The 16,288-nt window shown below is 34.8% G+C and overlaps 1 protein-coding gene across 4 annotated transcripts in view; it reads right to left on the reverse strand.

The window, feature by feature from the left end:
- The window catches only part of LOC150094647 (uncharacterized), a 628,041-nt gene that overhangs the window by 13,892 nt on the left and 597,861 nt on the right, over nucleotides 1–16,288 (reverse strand). The window lies entirely within an intron of this gene.

The raw sequence follows: 16,288 nt of genomic DNA on the forward strand, positions 1-16,288 counted from the left end.
GACTTTTTAAAATGAAATAATGCATTTTTCTGTTTATTTAGTGTTATTGATACACGAAAACGAATCTTACCTGAATAACATTCCTTAAAATCACCGCTGAAGAAATTTACACAATGACCATCATTGAAAATCCTAATTATGTACCAGAATGGCTTTGCATACAATTGTAAACGAAACTACTAAAATACAGGAAGATTAAGAGATAACTTTTATGCATTAAATGCTATGGGACTGTTGCAGGTGATTGTTTCTTATAAAGTATTAATAAAACACATTCAAATAAAGATATTCAAAATAATGGACGTAAAACTGAAAGCAATACATGAAAAGGAAAGGTTTAGATTTCTAGTCGAATTTAAAGAACCGGAAGCAAGAGCAACTGTGGCTTAAATATAAGTTGGAACTTCCATGAAAGTGAGGGAAGAGGAAACAAAATACGAATGCATCAAAAGTAACGGGGGATGTCGTCATGTGAGGAAGAGAATTTTTGAAGGTTACAACGTTGAAAGAATCGGAATGTAAATAGATCTCGGAATTTACAGAATTTTTCTAAAAGCATGAACATAACAATTAAGTAGTACGAGAAACTTAGTAATAATGGCCGAAAGTGAATTTAGTAGGACATAATTAATTAATAAGATATTACAACATTAAGTTGTGGGAGAAAGGCGAGTTGTTATGTAGCTGTGGTGGAAAGTGGTCTCAGAATAATGGCTGCTTACGAACTGCTGAATGTATGACAATGATATAATTATTTGTACACGAAGTGAGTAATCAGCGCTGAAAATTGTTAGTGTTCATGATCGTGGTTGTTAAGCCTGTGAGAGAAATTTCTATTTATTTATTTCGCAAATGCATTCATATAAATTGTATCTATGGTTCAGAGTTTGAGAGAAGATTAATTAACCTATTTTAGGATTCGATGAGAAGAAATTCGGATTTATAAGCAGAAATTAAATAAGATTCTTTTTAAATAACAAATAAGCCATTTGTCTGCATTTCGTAAAATCAATGAGTACCTTATTATTTCATTTTGTTGTTCTGATAATTCTCTACTCTGAATGGAAAGATTTTAATTAAATTGTGGATATTTCGGTTCTTTACTAAAAGTTGTCGAGGTCATTCAGTTTGGTTTAAATTGAATCACGTGACAATGGATAAAAATACACGGTACATCATCGAAAGACAGCTGCAGATTCAACTGCTGTGAAATTAATGACGTCGTAGACGAATGATAATTCAGAAATCAGCTCGCTACGACTGCGAGCAATTGTTTCCTTTCTTACTTATTACATTCGAAAATTATTAATTCACTTAAAGTAGCTGCAGATCCAAATAACGAACATCAGAGATTAACTTATCACACAGCAATTGACTCAGAATTGAAAACTTCTGACATATTTACTTTATGCAGAAGAAAATATCACAGAAAAATATCAAACGAACATAAAATTTCCGCAAAAACTGTCGGACCTCTCCACAACAAATATCGTATGAATACGCTCATTCCATCATGCGCATATAATACAGTCTGCACCAAGAAAGCGTCCATTGTGATCAATGGGACAGTTTTGAATTAGCAAACTACGCCTTACCTAATGGTTTTTGTTCGACAAATGTATCGCTAATACCTCAGACATACGCCATATTCAGCTTGGAATATCTTAATAAGAGAAGCCATCGTGATCGAGATTTTGAAGAATCCCATTAATTCTCAGACAGTGTCTGGGAGTTAATGGGTTACTTTTCATGACTTCCTGATATTTCAGACATTTCGAATTATGAAAAATGCTCCAATTCTCTTCTCAAATTACTTTTCCCACAGAATGGTATCTTTTCGTATTGTTTTCCTTCTTCCTGCTTCCCCCACCCCTCCACCCTTCCAATTATCCTGTCATTTCGTCGATAGTCCCAATTTGTATTTAAGTCAAAGTAGCCTTCCTTTAATATGTTACATTTAATCCGGCTAGAAAAAGGCTTTCATCAAATTTGTTCTTTTTTCCCCCTTTTGCATCTTATTTTTTTCTTTTATTTTTATCTGACCTTTTAGAATCGTGTGTTCTCATACTACTGTTAGTTTACTTTTGTTTTTCTATCCATATGCTCTTACTTTATCTACAATTTTATGTCCGTTTTCATTTGAAACTATACTATTACTATTGTAAACAATGGTAAACATTTGTAAACAATGGTAAAGAAGACAGCCAGCAACATCCTACAAAGGTATGTCCGAATTATTCCTCCTATGTATTCTCCATATTCTGTATATATAAGACATCAGTAATGCCCTAAACAAAAATAGGCTAAATAGAGGTAAAAATAATGGTAAACATTTCCAAAAAAAAAAAAATCCTTTAACTATATTGTTTAAATCTTGAATCACCAATCACCATTACTTTCTTGATTTCTCACCCAGCGTTTTGCTATATTCGTTTACATCCTTAGGAAAGGTTCATATCATATGAATATTCAATCGCATCAAACTAAATACTGCCTGGAGTATTTAGTTTGATGTAGTAAGTTCCATTATCAGGTTTTCAGTGACTGCCGAAATACTTCTCCAGTGAGGTAAACCTCATTTCAAATTTTCTTCCTTACCACATTTTTTATTTGTCCTAGGTATATACAGTAGTTGAGCTGGTCTCTTTCGACGAAAGGTGAGTTAGCCGGTCTCACACGGAGGTAGGGTTTTTCCCACCCAGAAACTCAGGCTTTTCTTCCTCCAGAACAGGCAAACCGTCTCCATGAACACAGGCATCTACAGACATAAGACACACCGGGAGGCAAAGGGCTAACCACCTAACCCTCGAGTTACGGTTGCGAAGTCCAAGGATACTTGGAAGGTCATGCGCGCTTAAGCGCCTGTTAGGACTACTGATGATAACGATCATATATTTGAGCAAACTTGGATTTTTCGTTGAAGGTTTAATCCTAATGGAGACAATATAATTCACTACATGAGCTGCAGTATCAGGCGTCATCCCTACTTCATGTATACCTGTTATATCTGAAGTGTAAATATAAGAGTATTTAAAGATATTCGTAAATGCGCTGGAGAAAAACATTGAATCACCATCCTTCTATTATGCGAGTAAGGATTATACTAATTTCTGCAAAAAATTGAACAAAAAGTAGAAGAGCGTATCCGCACTACGTTCTTCACGAATACATCACTAACTAAAAGCATTGAATATCCCTCTATCATTATATATTCGTGCAATAGTAACTCAGCGAAAGTTTGTTATTACATTTATTCCTTGATATCTGATTCAGTTTCTGAACTAAGTTCTTCTTTTGTGTAGAAGAAAGGCAAAGACTCTAATCCCACTTTTAATTATGTGACACAAAATCAGCATTTTCACGTCAGTTGTAAAGCCACTGAGAATTGGTGAAGCCGAGAAATTTAGCAGATATTGTGCTTGAAGCAATCTTATGAATTACACTGTGTGCTAAAAATGTGGAAAAGCAGGACAGCATAGATAAAAACCTTTCAGAGGCAGAAAAGAAAATTGTTTATCTTCTACCAATGATAACGTACAAGCAATTTATATTGAAATAGCAAATATCTCTCCATCACTCTGTACTAGAAGGGATCACCATGGAGAGCTCGACGGAAAATTGAAGAGGAGACGTTTCACTCTGCAGTCATGCTCGAAGCTAATAACGGAAAACGTCTGCGATCTCTTAAACATCTTTCGTCTCAAATAGGAAGGGGAAGAGGGTGGGATCATCAGAATGGCAGATAAGCACGAGACGTAGATAAAATGATTAGAACGAAATGTGTTTACAAAATACATAATGTTATATTAGAAATGCGATTTATCCTGTTTAAAGGGCTAAACAGTCAAATCAAAGACGCTGATGATTAACATTTAGCTATCCTTATTTTGAAAGTACTGACTACGAGGAAGACAGGAAATAGGTTGCATTAAATACGTAATTAAGCAAAGGCCTAATTTTCGTTTATTCAATGACTGACTTGACCAGTCATTCTTATAACACTGATTGCGTATGCCTGTACCAAAGTCTCAAACCTATGACTTAACTTACGTTACCACAAGACCAAAGCATGTAAAAATTTAACGTCCAAAAATCAAATGTTCCTTTCCAAGAGGAGGTTAATCATCTTCAAGTTAAGTACTTCTGAATGCATACTTTGTGCAACGTTTCACTCTGTGTTCAAATGCTGTTTGCTTATCGCAAAAATCTCTTTTTAATTTAAACTGCACAGACTTTTTCACAACGCCTTCGTTTTCTTTAAGATGGAAAGAGGAAGAAAATCAAAAGGATTCATGGCAGGTTAGCCCGAAGGAATGGACTGTCGCATCAGTGAGGTATTTTTTTAATGACTTAAATCCATCCATTTCTTTTCCATCCAAGAGAGAGTGAGTCTCCTGATTAGATATTATTTATAATATTATTAATGCCGCCGACTTGCCATTCCGCTGCCGCATCTTTCTAAGTAAGTATTGCATGTGTGTTCAAAGTTACAGTTTGTTTGTTTGAGTAACAAAAAACTCTCTACGTTTGAAACCTGATAACTCGCCACCTAATTCAGATTAGATGGTGAGTTAAAACCGATAAAGGTACCTTATGTCGTATAAAAGTGGATGAAAAGGCCCGGATTTGAATCCGAGTCTTTTCAACCAAAGGGCTCGCCTTATCAAGATACGGAGGCTCAATAATCAAATCCATCAAAGATTAAACTTATAATGCATTAATACTGCACGTAAGCCAAGAAAGTTTTGTTTTATTTTATATTTGTTAATATTTTTATTTACAGGGTGGCCATAAAATAACTTTCCCCTCTTTGGAGGCATCTGTAGCTAAAACCAATAAACTGAATGAGACCAAATTTTATATTGAGACTTTTGAAGGCATGGAGAGATGATTTCGCGAAAACAATTTTAGTACCAAAAGTAGCCGATAGGGAAAATTTTGGCGCTGGCGGAGCTGAAAACAAGCGGATAATTACATTAAAGGCAGATAAAATGGAATAATAACGTTTCGACGGTGTAAGCGACAGCCGCGTTACTTTTGGAGAATGCAGTGGTACTTGCTGGATCGCTTGGGGATATTCAGATGCCGAAATTCTGTAGTTGTGAGTGTTGACCAACCTATTCAGATAAAAATGAGCTTCATCACTCCACAACATTCTCCAAGGCCAGTCATTGTCGACCTACATTCGTGCAAGAAACGTTAGCGCGAAGGTCACGTGCTTATCATAATCTGAGGTAGTTAATGCTTGCACACAACTGAACTTATACGAATAGAAGTGAAGCATTTTCCGTAAGATTTTCTAGACTGTACCATAAGCCACATCAAGTTTGGAAGCTGTGGCACGAGCACTTGGACCAGTACTGGCCCCTGTGTTGTCGAACATCGCAGTAGCAACGTCTGCGATGTCTATTCAAGTCTTACAGTGGAATCAAGTAAATATATGAAACAAATAAGTGACATGAATGAATATCATTCCAGAAACAACAGTCAGTGACATTGGCATAACAATGTGGAATGATTACATAAGTGGTGTTATAAAACGTTCAAAGGGAGAAGCTAGTCCAATTTATGTTCTCAACACCACTGACATTGTCTGGCATCTGGACAAAAATTATACACGTCTTATAGACGTGCACAATTTTTATATAATTTTTATTTAGATGAAAGACAATCGTCCACGAAATGCCGGTAACCTTAGCACATTTATTAGCATGGTAATAAGTAATAACATAATCCTCGATTCTGGTTCTAGAAATGAAATGCGGAAATGTTTTATGACATTTGCAATAAATAGGATGGTAGTCTCATACTAGACGAAGAACATCGCCCGTTATCAAAATACTCAAAAAAAAAAAAAAATCCATGCCACCCAGATTGCGTCAGATATCAGGCCACTCGTAAATTGTATATTACACAAATCGAGTAGCCACCAAAAGAGAAAAAATACCATTAGTGCATTTCCTGAAAAATAGTCCTAGATCAGGGTTATTAATCAGGATCTCATTAAAATTTGTGTTTCTCTGAACAATCTTCCCAAATATCTTTAATCAAAATAACCAACGTAAGTAAAAGAATAAATTTTCTGACGCTTTAGTAAAAGTTATTAATTTATTCCATTACGCTGTGTCTATGTTACACTAAGAGACAAGTTTAGCCAAGATGGACACAGGTGGACAGATGTATTACTCTCGCATAACACACATCCCTAATGGAACACTGAATGCAAAGAAAGATTTTCTCTCAGCAGAATTGCAGGTGATGTTATTATCCACTCGGTTCGTTGTATAGTGCCTTCCTATTTGGTGCTAAATATGGATTACCCGCAGACATATGAAAGTAGTCTGAGCTGAATGCAAATAGACGCAAGCAGCTATACTCGAGATGAAAATGTCAATATTGCATGTTGAGATATATTTGGGAAAGCAAATATGGAAAGTGCAAGCATAGACGGTTTAACCCATGAGAAACTTTCTACAGCAGCAGAAATTTAATACTATGCGGAAACAGTAAGTTTGAAATCCAAAGCATAATGCAAAATGAAAAAAAAAAGAAGCGTGCCTATGGTTTTTCACAAGTAATGTGATGTGAGGAACAGTCCTGAGAGAGCCTAGAGAAGAGTTCCTTCTCCACGGCTGTTCCGTTTCTTACCATGAACCTGAACTCTGAGGTGACGTCAGACTGCAGGACGCAGCACGCGATCAAAACATTCACACGCCTTGTGCACGTGTTTGCCAGTGCGCCAATCACACAATGAGACGGGGAGGAAGGGGTGGTAGAGGAGCACTTGGTGGCAGCACTAGCTCTAGCAAGAGCGACGCAGCAAAGCACGAGAAGTAGCACAACCCTCTCCCCTGGCCGTCAAAGCAGCGGTTACGGCAGTGTCATGGTCGGACAATCCGACCGACGGTAGTGAGTCTGTATATATGTGTACAGTGCTGAAGGAATTCGGCTGTGGGTTAATGTGTGGGTGCTTAAAAGTGGAGGATTTTGATGCGTGGGAATCTGTACGCTGTACAGCACAAGGAATATGCTTCCAAGAGTGGAGAGGATACCTCTCAGGTAAGAATTGCCTTATTTTCTATGGACCAGACCAGCATATTTACCTGGTTGTGCTCTAAATACTGTACATAATTGTGTTCATAATGGTTGTTTTTGTATTTTCATATCAAAATGGAATGCAAAATATTATATTATGAAGAGTAAGCGTTTCTGTTCTCATTTCCACAAATCCCTATACTATGTCTTTCTACCTGTGCATATAGTAGACTATAATTTATGCATATCTGTATATTTGATTTATTATTATTGCTTTTTACTCCCACTTTAGATAATTGCTAACTACAAATGTCTTCAATATTGATTTGTAATTATAGTAATAGTTTTAAACTCTAGTGATATCATTTTCCTTAAAGGTATGTTTCTTAAGTAGTGCACATTGATAAATGTCCTATCATTAAAATTTTTCTTGTCAAGATCGAGTTCATTATCACAGACTCAAGCTGAATGCCGCTAAAATATATTAACTGAATAAAGAACATCATCTAGAACTGATCGTAGCCGCATAGTACCCAGGCACGAATAAGACTTTGCCTACACTGGTAGGCAGAGCGCTCCGCATGAAGAACGACAAGTGTAGAAGCTGTCTTTATATAAGGAAGAATTATAAAGACACAATTAAGACTCCATTAGGAACATTCGGACAGTGTTCTACATTCGCTTCGTATGCAGCATACAAACGTGTAGGTAGTAGATGGTAAGCGAACGTATTCAATATGTTGGATTAATACGAACAAAGAACGGGATTGTCTGGGCTACTCCCGCTATTAGTTGTTTGCATATGTCGATACATTAAACCAATTTAAGATGCATTTAACAAATTCATACTAGATAATTAAAGAATTCCTAAGAGGAATATACCTTTTGCAACTTAAAACTGCTATAATCTCGCATTTTTCCTCTAACTACGTATATATTTTTTCTCATTGGTCAATTCATACAACTTTTTTTAGGAAGATTTTTAAAACATAAAAATCAAGGTGTTGGGTTTCAAATGAATATATGAAGGAATATCATATTTTTATAGAAAAACAACAACTTCCAGTATTGATGGAAACGTGTAATAAAAATCTTCAGATCATCCTACACATGTTTGTGATAATCATCTTCGTGACGCGTATTTGAAAATATGTCGAAACGCGCACACTGAAATCACTTCAATGCTGTACAATTCCAGCTTTGTGCTATTATTTTATAGCGTAGCACAAGGTTACAGATGATTTTCATCACCCGATGTGAAATGGAGAACTGAAGTAATTAAACAGTGTTCGGACTCCCTAAGCAAGCTCTTTCGCTTTTCCTATCCTTTGGCTTATTCACTATACGCGTACTACGAGTTTTCAACCATTCGCGGGAGATTGTTTTTTTTAAAACAAAACATGATAAATAACGTTCATGTTTTGTTTTAAAAAAAACATGGCCAAAACTATCAACACGTATAATTATTAGTGGGAAGTAGCCAACTCAGAAATTAATCAGCTGACTTCTATCTGAAACGCAAGCGTTATTTCACTTAAGGCCGTTCTACTAACGTCATAACTTCTTCATGTTATTAGCTGAGTTTCATAATTGTTTTGTTCTAATCATTTTCCCATTTTAAGTTCAGACATCTTACTGAGTACAACACAATAATCACTAATATGATATTTTAGTCGTTTAAGTTAGACCTTATAATTTTTCTAAGTGTGTATGAAAGTAAGGTACTTCACATTCCTTATACAATCTGCTGAAAGTATATAGTACATCCCCTTTCACGGCTGTAGTTAGTAGTATTGTATCTAGCGCAGTGCCAGAAAATGTTTTCCCGGTTTTGATTTGCTTTTTAAAAAACCTGCCAAGAGAACGGATTATGTGTCATTATGTTAATTCCCTCTCTTATGTGAACAGGAAAATCATAAAAACACAAATTGGGAAGTTAAGTATAGAAGACACTTATTGACAAGAATGACAAAACTATATTTTGGTAATAAGAAAATTTAACAGGGTTTCGTAGAAATGTAGAAATTTAATGGAAATTTCCAGATTATTTCATAAAATCTGTTAGACAGTCTGAGATACATTAAGTAGAATATCCTTGAGGACTGAGAAGCGGGTTTGCAGTTGACGAGCCACTTCTACAAAGCGTCCATCAATCGAAACATGTTGGTTCATTAGCGTACGCCCAAATGATCGGAAGTAAATGTAACTAGATCTCCTTCGCTATATAATCACCGAATCTAAAACAAGAATCAACCTTTAAACCCTTCAATCATTAAACAATGTCATTTCTTCCACCATTATGTTGTTTCACCTTCTTTTGTCTTCTCAAGGAGAACGGCCAAAACTTAATTAACGTTATAACAAGGCAGGCAAGGAGAGACTTAATAGCAGAATGAGCTGGGCACACACCTATTAAGATATACCAAGACTTAAGTTCTAAATTTCCTAGAATGTTTGCATAATTAAATTACCAGACTTTATAACGGCGGTAATGGATAATACAAAAACACGCATGTAACCTCCAAAACAAATTGAACACTTTGCTTCGCAAACAAAACACTACTCCAAAGTATAGAGAATGTGATCGTTTTAAGTAACAGTCTATGCTACAGTTATGTTCTAAAAGGATCTCATCCAATCTTCTTATCCAAAGTAATGATCATTCATAATTTCAGAATACTATACTCGCTGCCAGTTCAGAGGTAAGTTTAAAAGGTTACAATAATGAATATTGCAAAACTGAATCTTTTAAATGTATTTTCGATCTCTTAGTTTCTAAAACAAAAATTAATAAACCCATTAACTGCTATTACATTAGTTTGCTGTATGCTTGATTGACATTTTTTTTCTTTTGTAAACTAGAATAGGAATAGATATTGTAATGTAATCCTGCAATAAGCGCATATATAAAATCAGGTATCCTAGAAAGAACATAAGACGGAAGGGATAAGAATCAAACCTTCATTTAGTTTACAAAATAATGTAATTATATTTCTTCTTTCAAATACGATAGTTAATTAGTCAGTTAGTTCTTATTCGGAGAAGGAAATGCAGGTTTACTGATAGTGAGAAACCAATATAAAAAGATAAATATATAAAAGTAAAAAACATTGACCAGTATTTATTTCCTTGCATTAATAACATACGATTTCCTTATAAAAGTGAGATTATGATTATTGTGGTTTATGAAAATACTAATAGAATGCCAAGGATATTATTTATCCATTTAACCAAGTTATTAGACATTTAAGATTGTTTTTATTACTATTTATTACATATAAATGTTTAGTATTCATGATTTTTTTTATCGGAAAACTGGTCTAATTCAAACGCAACTTCTCACGATAAAGCAGGGTTCAGGACGGTACGAAGATGGATTAAAAACTGCACTATTAGTGATTTTCGTGTTCATGGATATCAACATGCCAGTGAAAATAAAGGCTTTTCAAAGGAAAATCTATAATATGATATTACTATTAATCGGAGTATCATTAGGTAGCGGAATCAATGATTCATCACTTCAAAAAAAAAAAAAAATTAACGCGATTCCTAGTCGAGAAAGGTTGTGAGCCTATAGACATTAATAGCGTGGGATGGGGTTAAGATTAAAATTATTCAAACTGTTCGAAAGACCAAACATGGAACCTTTTCAAGGCAAGCGAGGTGGTGGTCTCACTCCAGGGGATGTAATTAATTTATCACTTGACTTTCACAAAACATCTGTGTCTACAGTGGAATTCGAGACCATAGCTTGTTGGTTGGACAGCGGATACACTGACCATGTCGGCAACAGGCGTAAAGTATGGTTTTTAGTGAAATTACTCTTCCATGGAAAAGACAAGCTTCAGTCCATATCGATCGTGAATTAATAATTATGTATTATGCATTGGTAGATTATAAGAATAGCAAACAGTAATTAATCGATTGAGTGATTTCTTACAATATTTTAATGTGTGAATCGAACCTCTTTATTCATTCAATGAATATATAAAACAACTGCACTTTAACACCATTGAAGCTTTGGGCATACATGATTACTATAAATATCATTTAAATTCTAAATCGAAGATTTAATTAAGAAGCGCTGAATTTCATTGCCAGGGCGAGATATAAGTTTAGATAAACAGGAATTTTCCCCGGGTATCAAATTAAATAAGGGGCTGATACAGAAAAGTATAATAATAATAATATAAAAAAGCAAGCGTGCACATGTTTTGAACGCAACATTTAATAAATTTGTTTTGACCTATCTGCCTGCGGCTAACGGTGGTCATCTTTAAGATGCTTATGTTTACGTCACCGCTTGACTTAGAATTTGCATGATGGTCAACGTGAATTTTAGAAAGAATTTAGTTTGTGATGCGCAGCACATGCAACAGGTGCCTATTCCTACAGCACGCACGTCTTCCATGTTAGGTTACTCTGGCGAACGTCACCGATCTCCTTTTCATTGAATATTTGATATTCTGATAAATGCCTTGCGCTACGTGGTTTCATAAACAATCTTTCTTGAAGTTTAGCGATAAGATGCTCTCACAATCCCTTCATGGTGATTCTATTAACGTTCCATATCAACTGATGTCCACTTATGAATCTGCTGCGTAAATATTTCTCTTGAAACTTCTGAAAAATAGAACAAACCTGAAAAACGTAAACCTGAAATGAAACCTAATGCCAAAGAGTATACCAAACAATATTAAATGAAAAACAAATGACAAGTGGAAATTAAATATATGAACCAGCGTCATGAAATTTCACTATCTATGTTATAATGTTTCTTGTTGTGTTTATGATAATTCAACCCCACGGAAACATATTTTGCAATACATTTAGCGCGTCCGCGCGGTTAGCCGAGTGGCTATGCGTTCGCAACCATATGCCTGGGAAGGGGTGTCCTGGGTTCGATTCCCGTCGCCGACGTGAGGGGCTTAAGGATCTTTCTCAGATATAGCCAAGTTAGCCGGTGTTGGGCGTCGACTGCAGGGTTTTCCTCCCGCAAGCAGGCAAACCGGGCCTTGAACACACGCAGCTACAGACATAGGACACGCCGGGAAGGCATAAGGCTAGCCACCTTATCCCCGGGACGGGTACGGCTTAGAAGGGCTAAAGATAGCTCCATAACAGGATTTAGCGCCACCATAGACGATTAAGGGATAATCTGATAATTCATTTATTTAGAAGAAAAAATTAAAAGTATATATATCACAAAGAGTTTTTTTTTTTTTGAGTGGTATAATGGTATGGGTTTTCTTCAGTTTTTGTCCAATGCTCTAAACATTGGTATTTTTTCTGTATGAAAATCGATTATAACTTTATCGCAATGGTTATATAGGCAATCTTATTAAAATCTTGATTTCACCTACTATCGAAAAAAAAACTATCCCTATATTTTGGAATAATAAAGTTTCCAGAAGCCACTGTATTAATCAGCGCGCAGGATACCACTTTAACAATTTGTTGACATTAGTTGATATGATATGGTTGTAGGATTAAGTAATTTAAAACACCTTTCTTAATTATAACTCATGTTATGTTGATTGCATGTAGTAAATAAAGCATCTATTATATTTTTTTCATAAGTAAATGAAGCTACGTGTAATTTACGTAATATTCATATTTCAAAATATCGAGCATAGACCCTACACCTTCTGTTCAGTTAATCGTATGACGTATACTTGAATTAATACGACATAAAATTCGGTCTTCAGAAACATTTATTCCTGCGTACACAGAATCATTTAATCAAGTCTGAAACAAACACTGAACAAATAAAGCCATAAAGATTCAGCACTATAAAAATGATGAACAATGATATTGTTGAACTGGAGATTAAAAAAACGCGCTGAACTGCAAAACGCATCCAAACAGTTTTGCAGGATGATCTACAGTGTATCCGCATAGTAGACTGTTAGTAGCGTTTACATGCATTAAGAGAAGGACGTCGTCAAACTCCCCGAATAACAAAGTCATCAAAAGGAAAATGCTCACGCCAACCTATTACAAGACACAGGAAGACAGGCAATTTCTGAACTTCTTAAAACTACTTTTGTTTTTAAGTTTTCTAATAGCTCAAGTTTTAATAAGATTGCCTACTGGGATGATGAGGAAAGAGAGAAAGAAGTTATTAAATTGCGAAAGTAAATTACCTTAAGAACCTCGACGAGATTCGTTGAAAGAATGACCTACTGGAAATTTATTTACACGGTAAAGAGAAGAGATATATGAAAAAGATATATAAATAAGAGATCTATTAGCAATGATTTGAGAATTAAATGTTTAAATTCTTAGTGAAACTAACGATTAAAAAGTAAAATAATATAAAAAGAGTTTTTTCATTCACTTGAAATTAAGTGCATGATTTCATAAGTGCTGTTCTTTCAATTACAACATACGCAAAGTTAGAGGATTTGTATTTGTTTCTAAATATTCCAAGAAAATTGTTACTACTTGTCTTTTATACGTAAGATTAACAGGGTTTGCTTTAGAACTATCCGCAGTGCAATTATACTGCAATTAGTTACAAAATCTGAGTCCAACCGCGTTTGTTATTATTTGGCTAAAAATATGGATTTTTGGATGTCGTTCTCATTAAAAAAACTAAAAAGGAGAAAATTATACGAAAATTGTGAGTGTTTATGAGGTACTTAAGGTAAGTTTGTTTTCTTTGTTACACTTTTAGTCACTGTTTAAGCAAAAAAATAAATAAATAAAAAATAAAATAAAGGAATGGAAATTGTGCATTCTGTATTATTATTATTAATATGATTGATCGTTTAGGTATTTATAGCATGCAGAAATGGAATGGTATGATGAATGAATACTGTATATGTCCAAAATTTATACTCAACTCTTTGGCAAAGTGTGAGCTTTTGTATTTACTTTTGTATTCCCTTCCTTAACGATATCGCATTACATCAACTAGAAGTTAGCGGCAACAGAGTACTTAAAACTGACCCACATTTATCACCACTCCATTCATTTCGATAATGCTGAGCTATTATAAGATATCTTGGTTATTCTGGGAATCCAGGGATCCAATTCTACAACAGAAATATCGCAGGCTTCCTTAAAAATGGTAAATCATGTTGTTGTTTTTTTTACGTGACTCCTCTTACCTGAAAGAGCGTAAACCTATAATACATCGTCACAGTAGATGGGCTAAGGACTTTTTATTTTTATAAATAAAATTTGTTATAAATTTATAAATTATCAATTATTATGATCTTTATAAATAACATTTTTATAGTATAAATATTATACTCTTTAATTTTATTTTTTAAATATTTTTTATTTATTTTTGACAATCCGAAAACTGTACTCTACAGACCAAACACACGGAACTTTTCAAGCCAATTCAGGGCTCAGATAAGAAGAGCAGCTGTCACATCACCTGTTAGAATTCAAACTGGCGGGTGTGGGGGGGGGGTATAAGTATCCGGCCAACTGGCCGAGATAGGGACTAAAATATGGTACATACTTGGATCTAAAGTCTATTGAAAAAGTATATGTCTGAGATATACTGATCATCGTAATAAATTACGATGCATGCTGAAAAGTAATAGATCAGTTTTTTTCACTCCCAGCAGATTTCATTGATACTTTCAATGAGTATAATTAAATTGACAGAAAAATAAGTAATGCTATATATAATTATTTATCAATAAAATGACTTCTGAAGTCGTGACACATTCGTTATGTTTAAGTAGTTTCAAGAGTATGCTCACTAAAGCTCACTCTTCTCTCATGACTTCATCTTCTTACACAAGTATTTTCCTCTAAGATGATCCTTCTATACTGGAAATATATTAAAATCGGATGGAGAAAAACTGGTGGCCCGACACAATGAAAGCAGAGCGGGATTCTTTCGCGTGCTTGTCGATTTGGTAGATACTGTTGAGTGCTAGGACAAACGCTTCGAATTTCGGTTTTCAAATTGGACAACATTCTTAGAGCATCTCCGTAGAGTTCCCTATTGTTTAGAAGACGAAAATCTGGATTCAAATACTCTCTAGGATTTCGAAGAGTCTTTAGGAGTTTTCAGGAAAATGTGAGCTTGACTCGTACGAAGGTGATAGGGTTGTTTTTTGTACTGCAGTCGGAAAGTACAGATTTCTGCATATACTCGTATCCATAAATAACATTCAATAACTGATGGATGTTCTGTTAATCAGAGGGGCCTTTACTGTAGCAAAAATCAACCACTGAACTGTATTTCATCCACATTTACCTCTTCATTTTCTCAGTTTGTATTGCTAAAATTCAGACCTCTAGTAACAGCTCTGAAACGTTACCAAAGTATTGTAAAGATGAATGAATGGGTTTATTTTAGTTCAATCACAATCGAGGTGTGCTCAGTAAAAAAAAAAAAAAAAAAAAAAAACAGAAATACCCAAGGGAAGCTTTCGGTATTGAGACCACATTATAATGTAAATAAAGAGTTTAATAAACAAAAAAAAAAAGAAGCAATAAACAATAGTAGTTTGGCAACAAACAAAAATGGCATATATTGATCATAATTGTTTTACAATAAAGTTTAATGAAGCCTCGCAAATGCTTAGGATCCCCACACAATGTAACAAAAATCAAGGTTTGATGCTACACCAAATATGGTGTAGCATCAAATGGTCTGCTTTATTAAAAATCTAACTGCCACGGACGTAGGATATGACACGCGTGATGCCACAGAACGTGACAGCAACAATTAGCAGTGTTCCAACACGCATAGAGTAATGAATTTAACGTTTTTATTCGGTTTTCGTGTTATTAATTGTTTATAATTTTTGGTCGTGTAAAACGTTTTTGTACTAGTACCCACGATAATGTAAATCTGATGACGAAACTTGTAGGGTTATAATTGCTTATTTTTTAAAAACAATTAAACTCTTTATTTACATTATAATGTGGTCTTAATATCGAAAGCTTCCCGCAGAACTGCGAAGCCACAGAAACGTTTTCAAGAAGAAATACCTTTTCAGCAAGCCTTGTTATTATATTCGTTTCATATATCTTAAGAAATAGTAGAGATAAGAAGGAAGAAGGTTTCGGACAAAAACTAATAGCTTTCCACAAATGAGCAACAACTCTCCCTTAGCCAACTTTCACTTTTATGTGACAATAAATAAGAAATCTAGTAGTGTTCACAAGGTTACCGAGTGATCTCTCCGTTGGACGTAATCATATCCCGATCGGAAAAGGGCGAACTTCCAAGCGGAAAACAAAATCATACATTCCATAATAAATCAGAATGCTATTA

Source organism: Typopeltis vanoorti, chromosome 21 (assembly GCF_054136105.1).
Source record: "Typopeltis vanoorti isolate ZY-2024b chromosome 21, IOZ_Tvanoo_1.0, whole genome shotgun sequence".
NCBI classification, from domain to species: domain Eukaryota; kingdom Metazoa; phylum Arthropoda; class Arachnida; order Uropygi; family Thelyphonidae; genus Typopeltis; species Typopeltis vanoorti.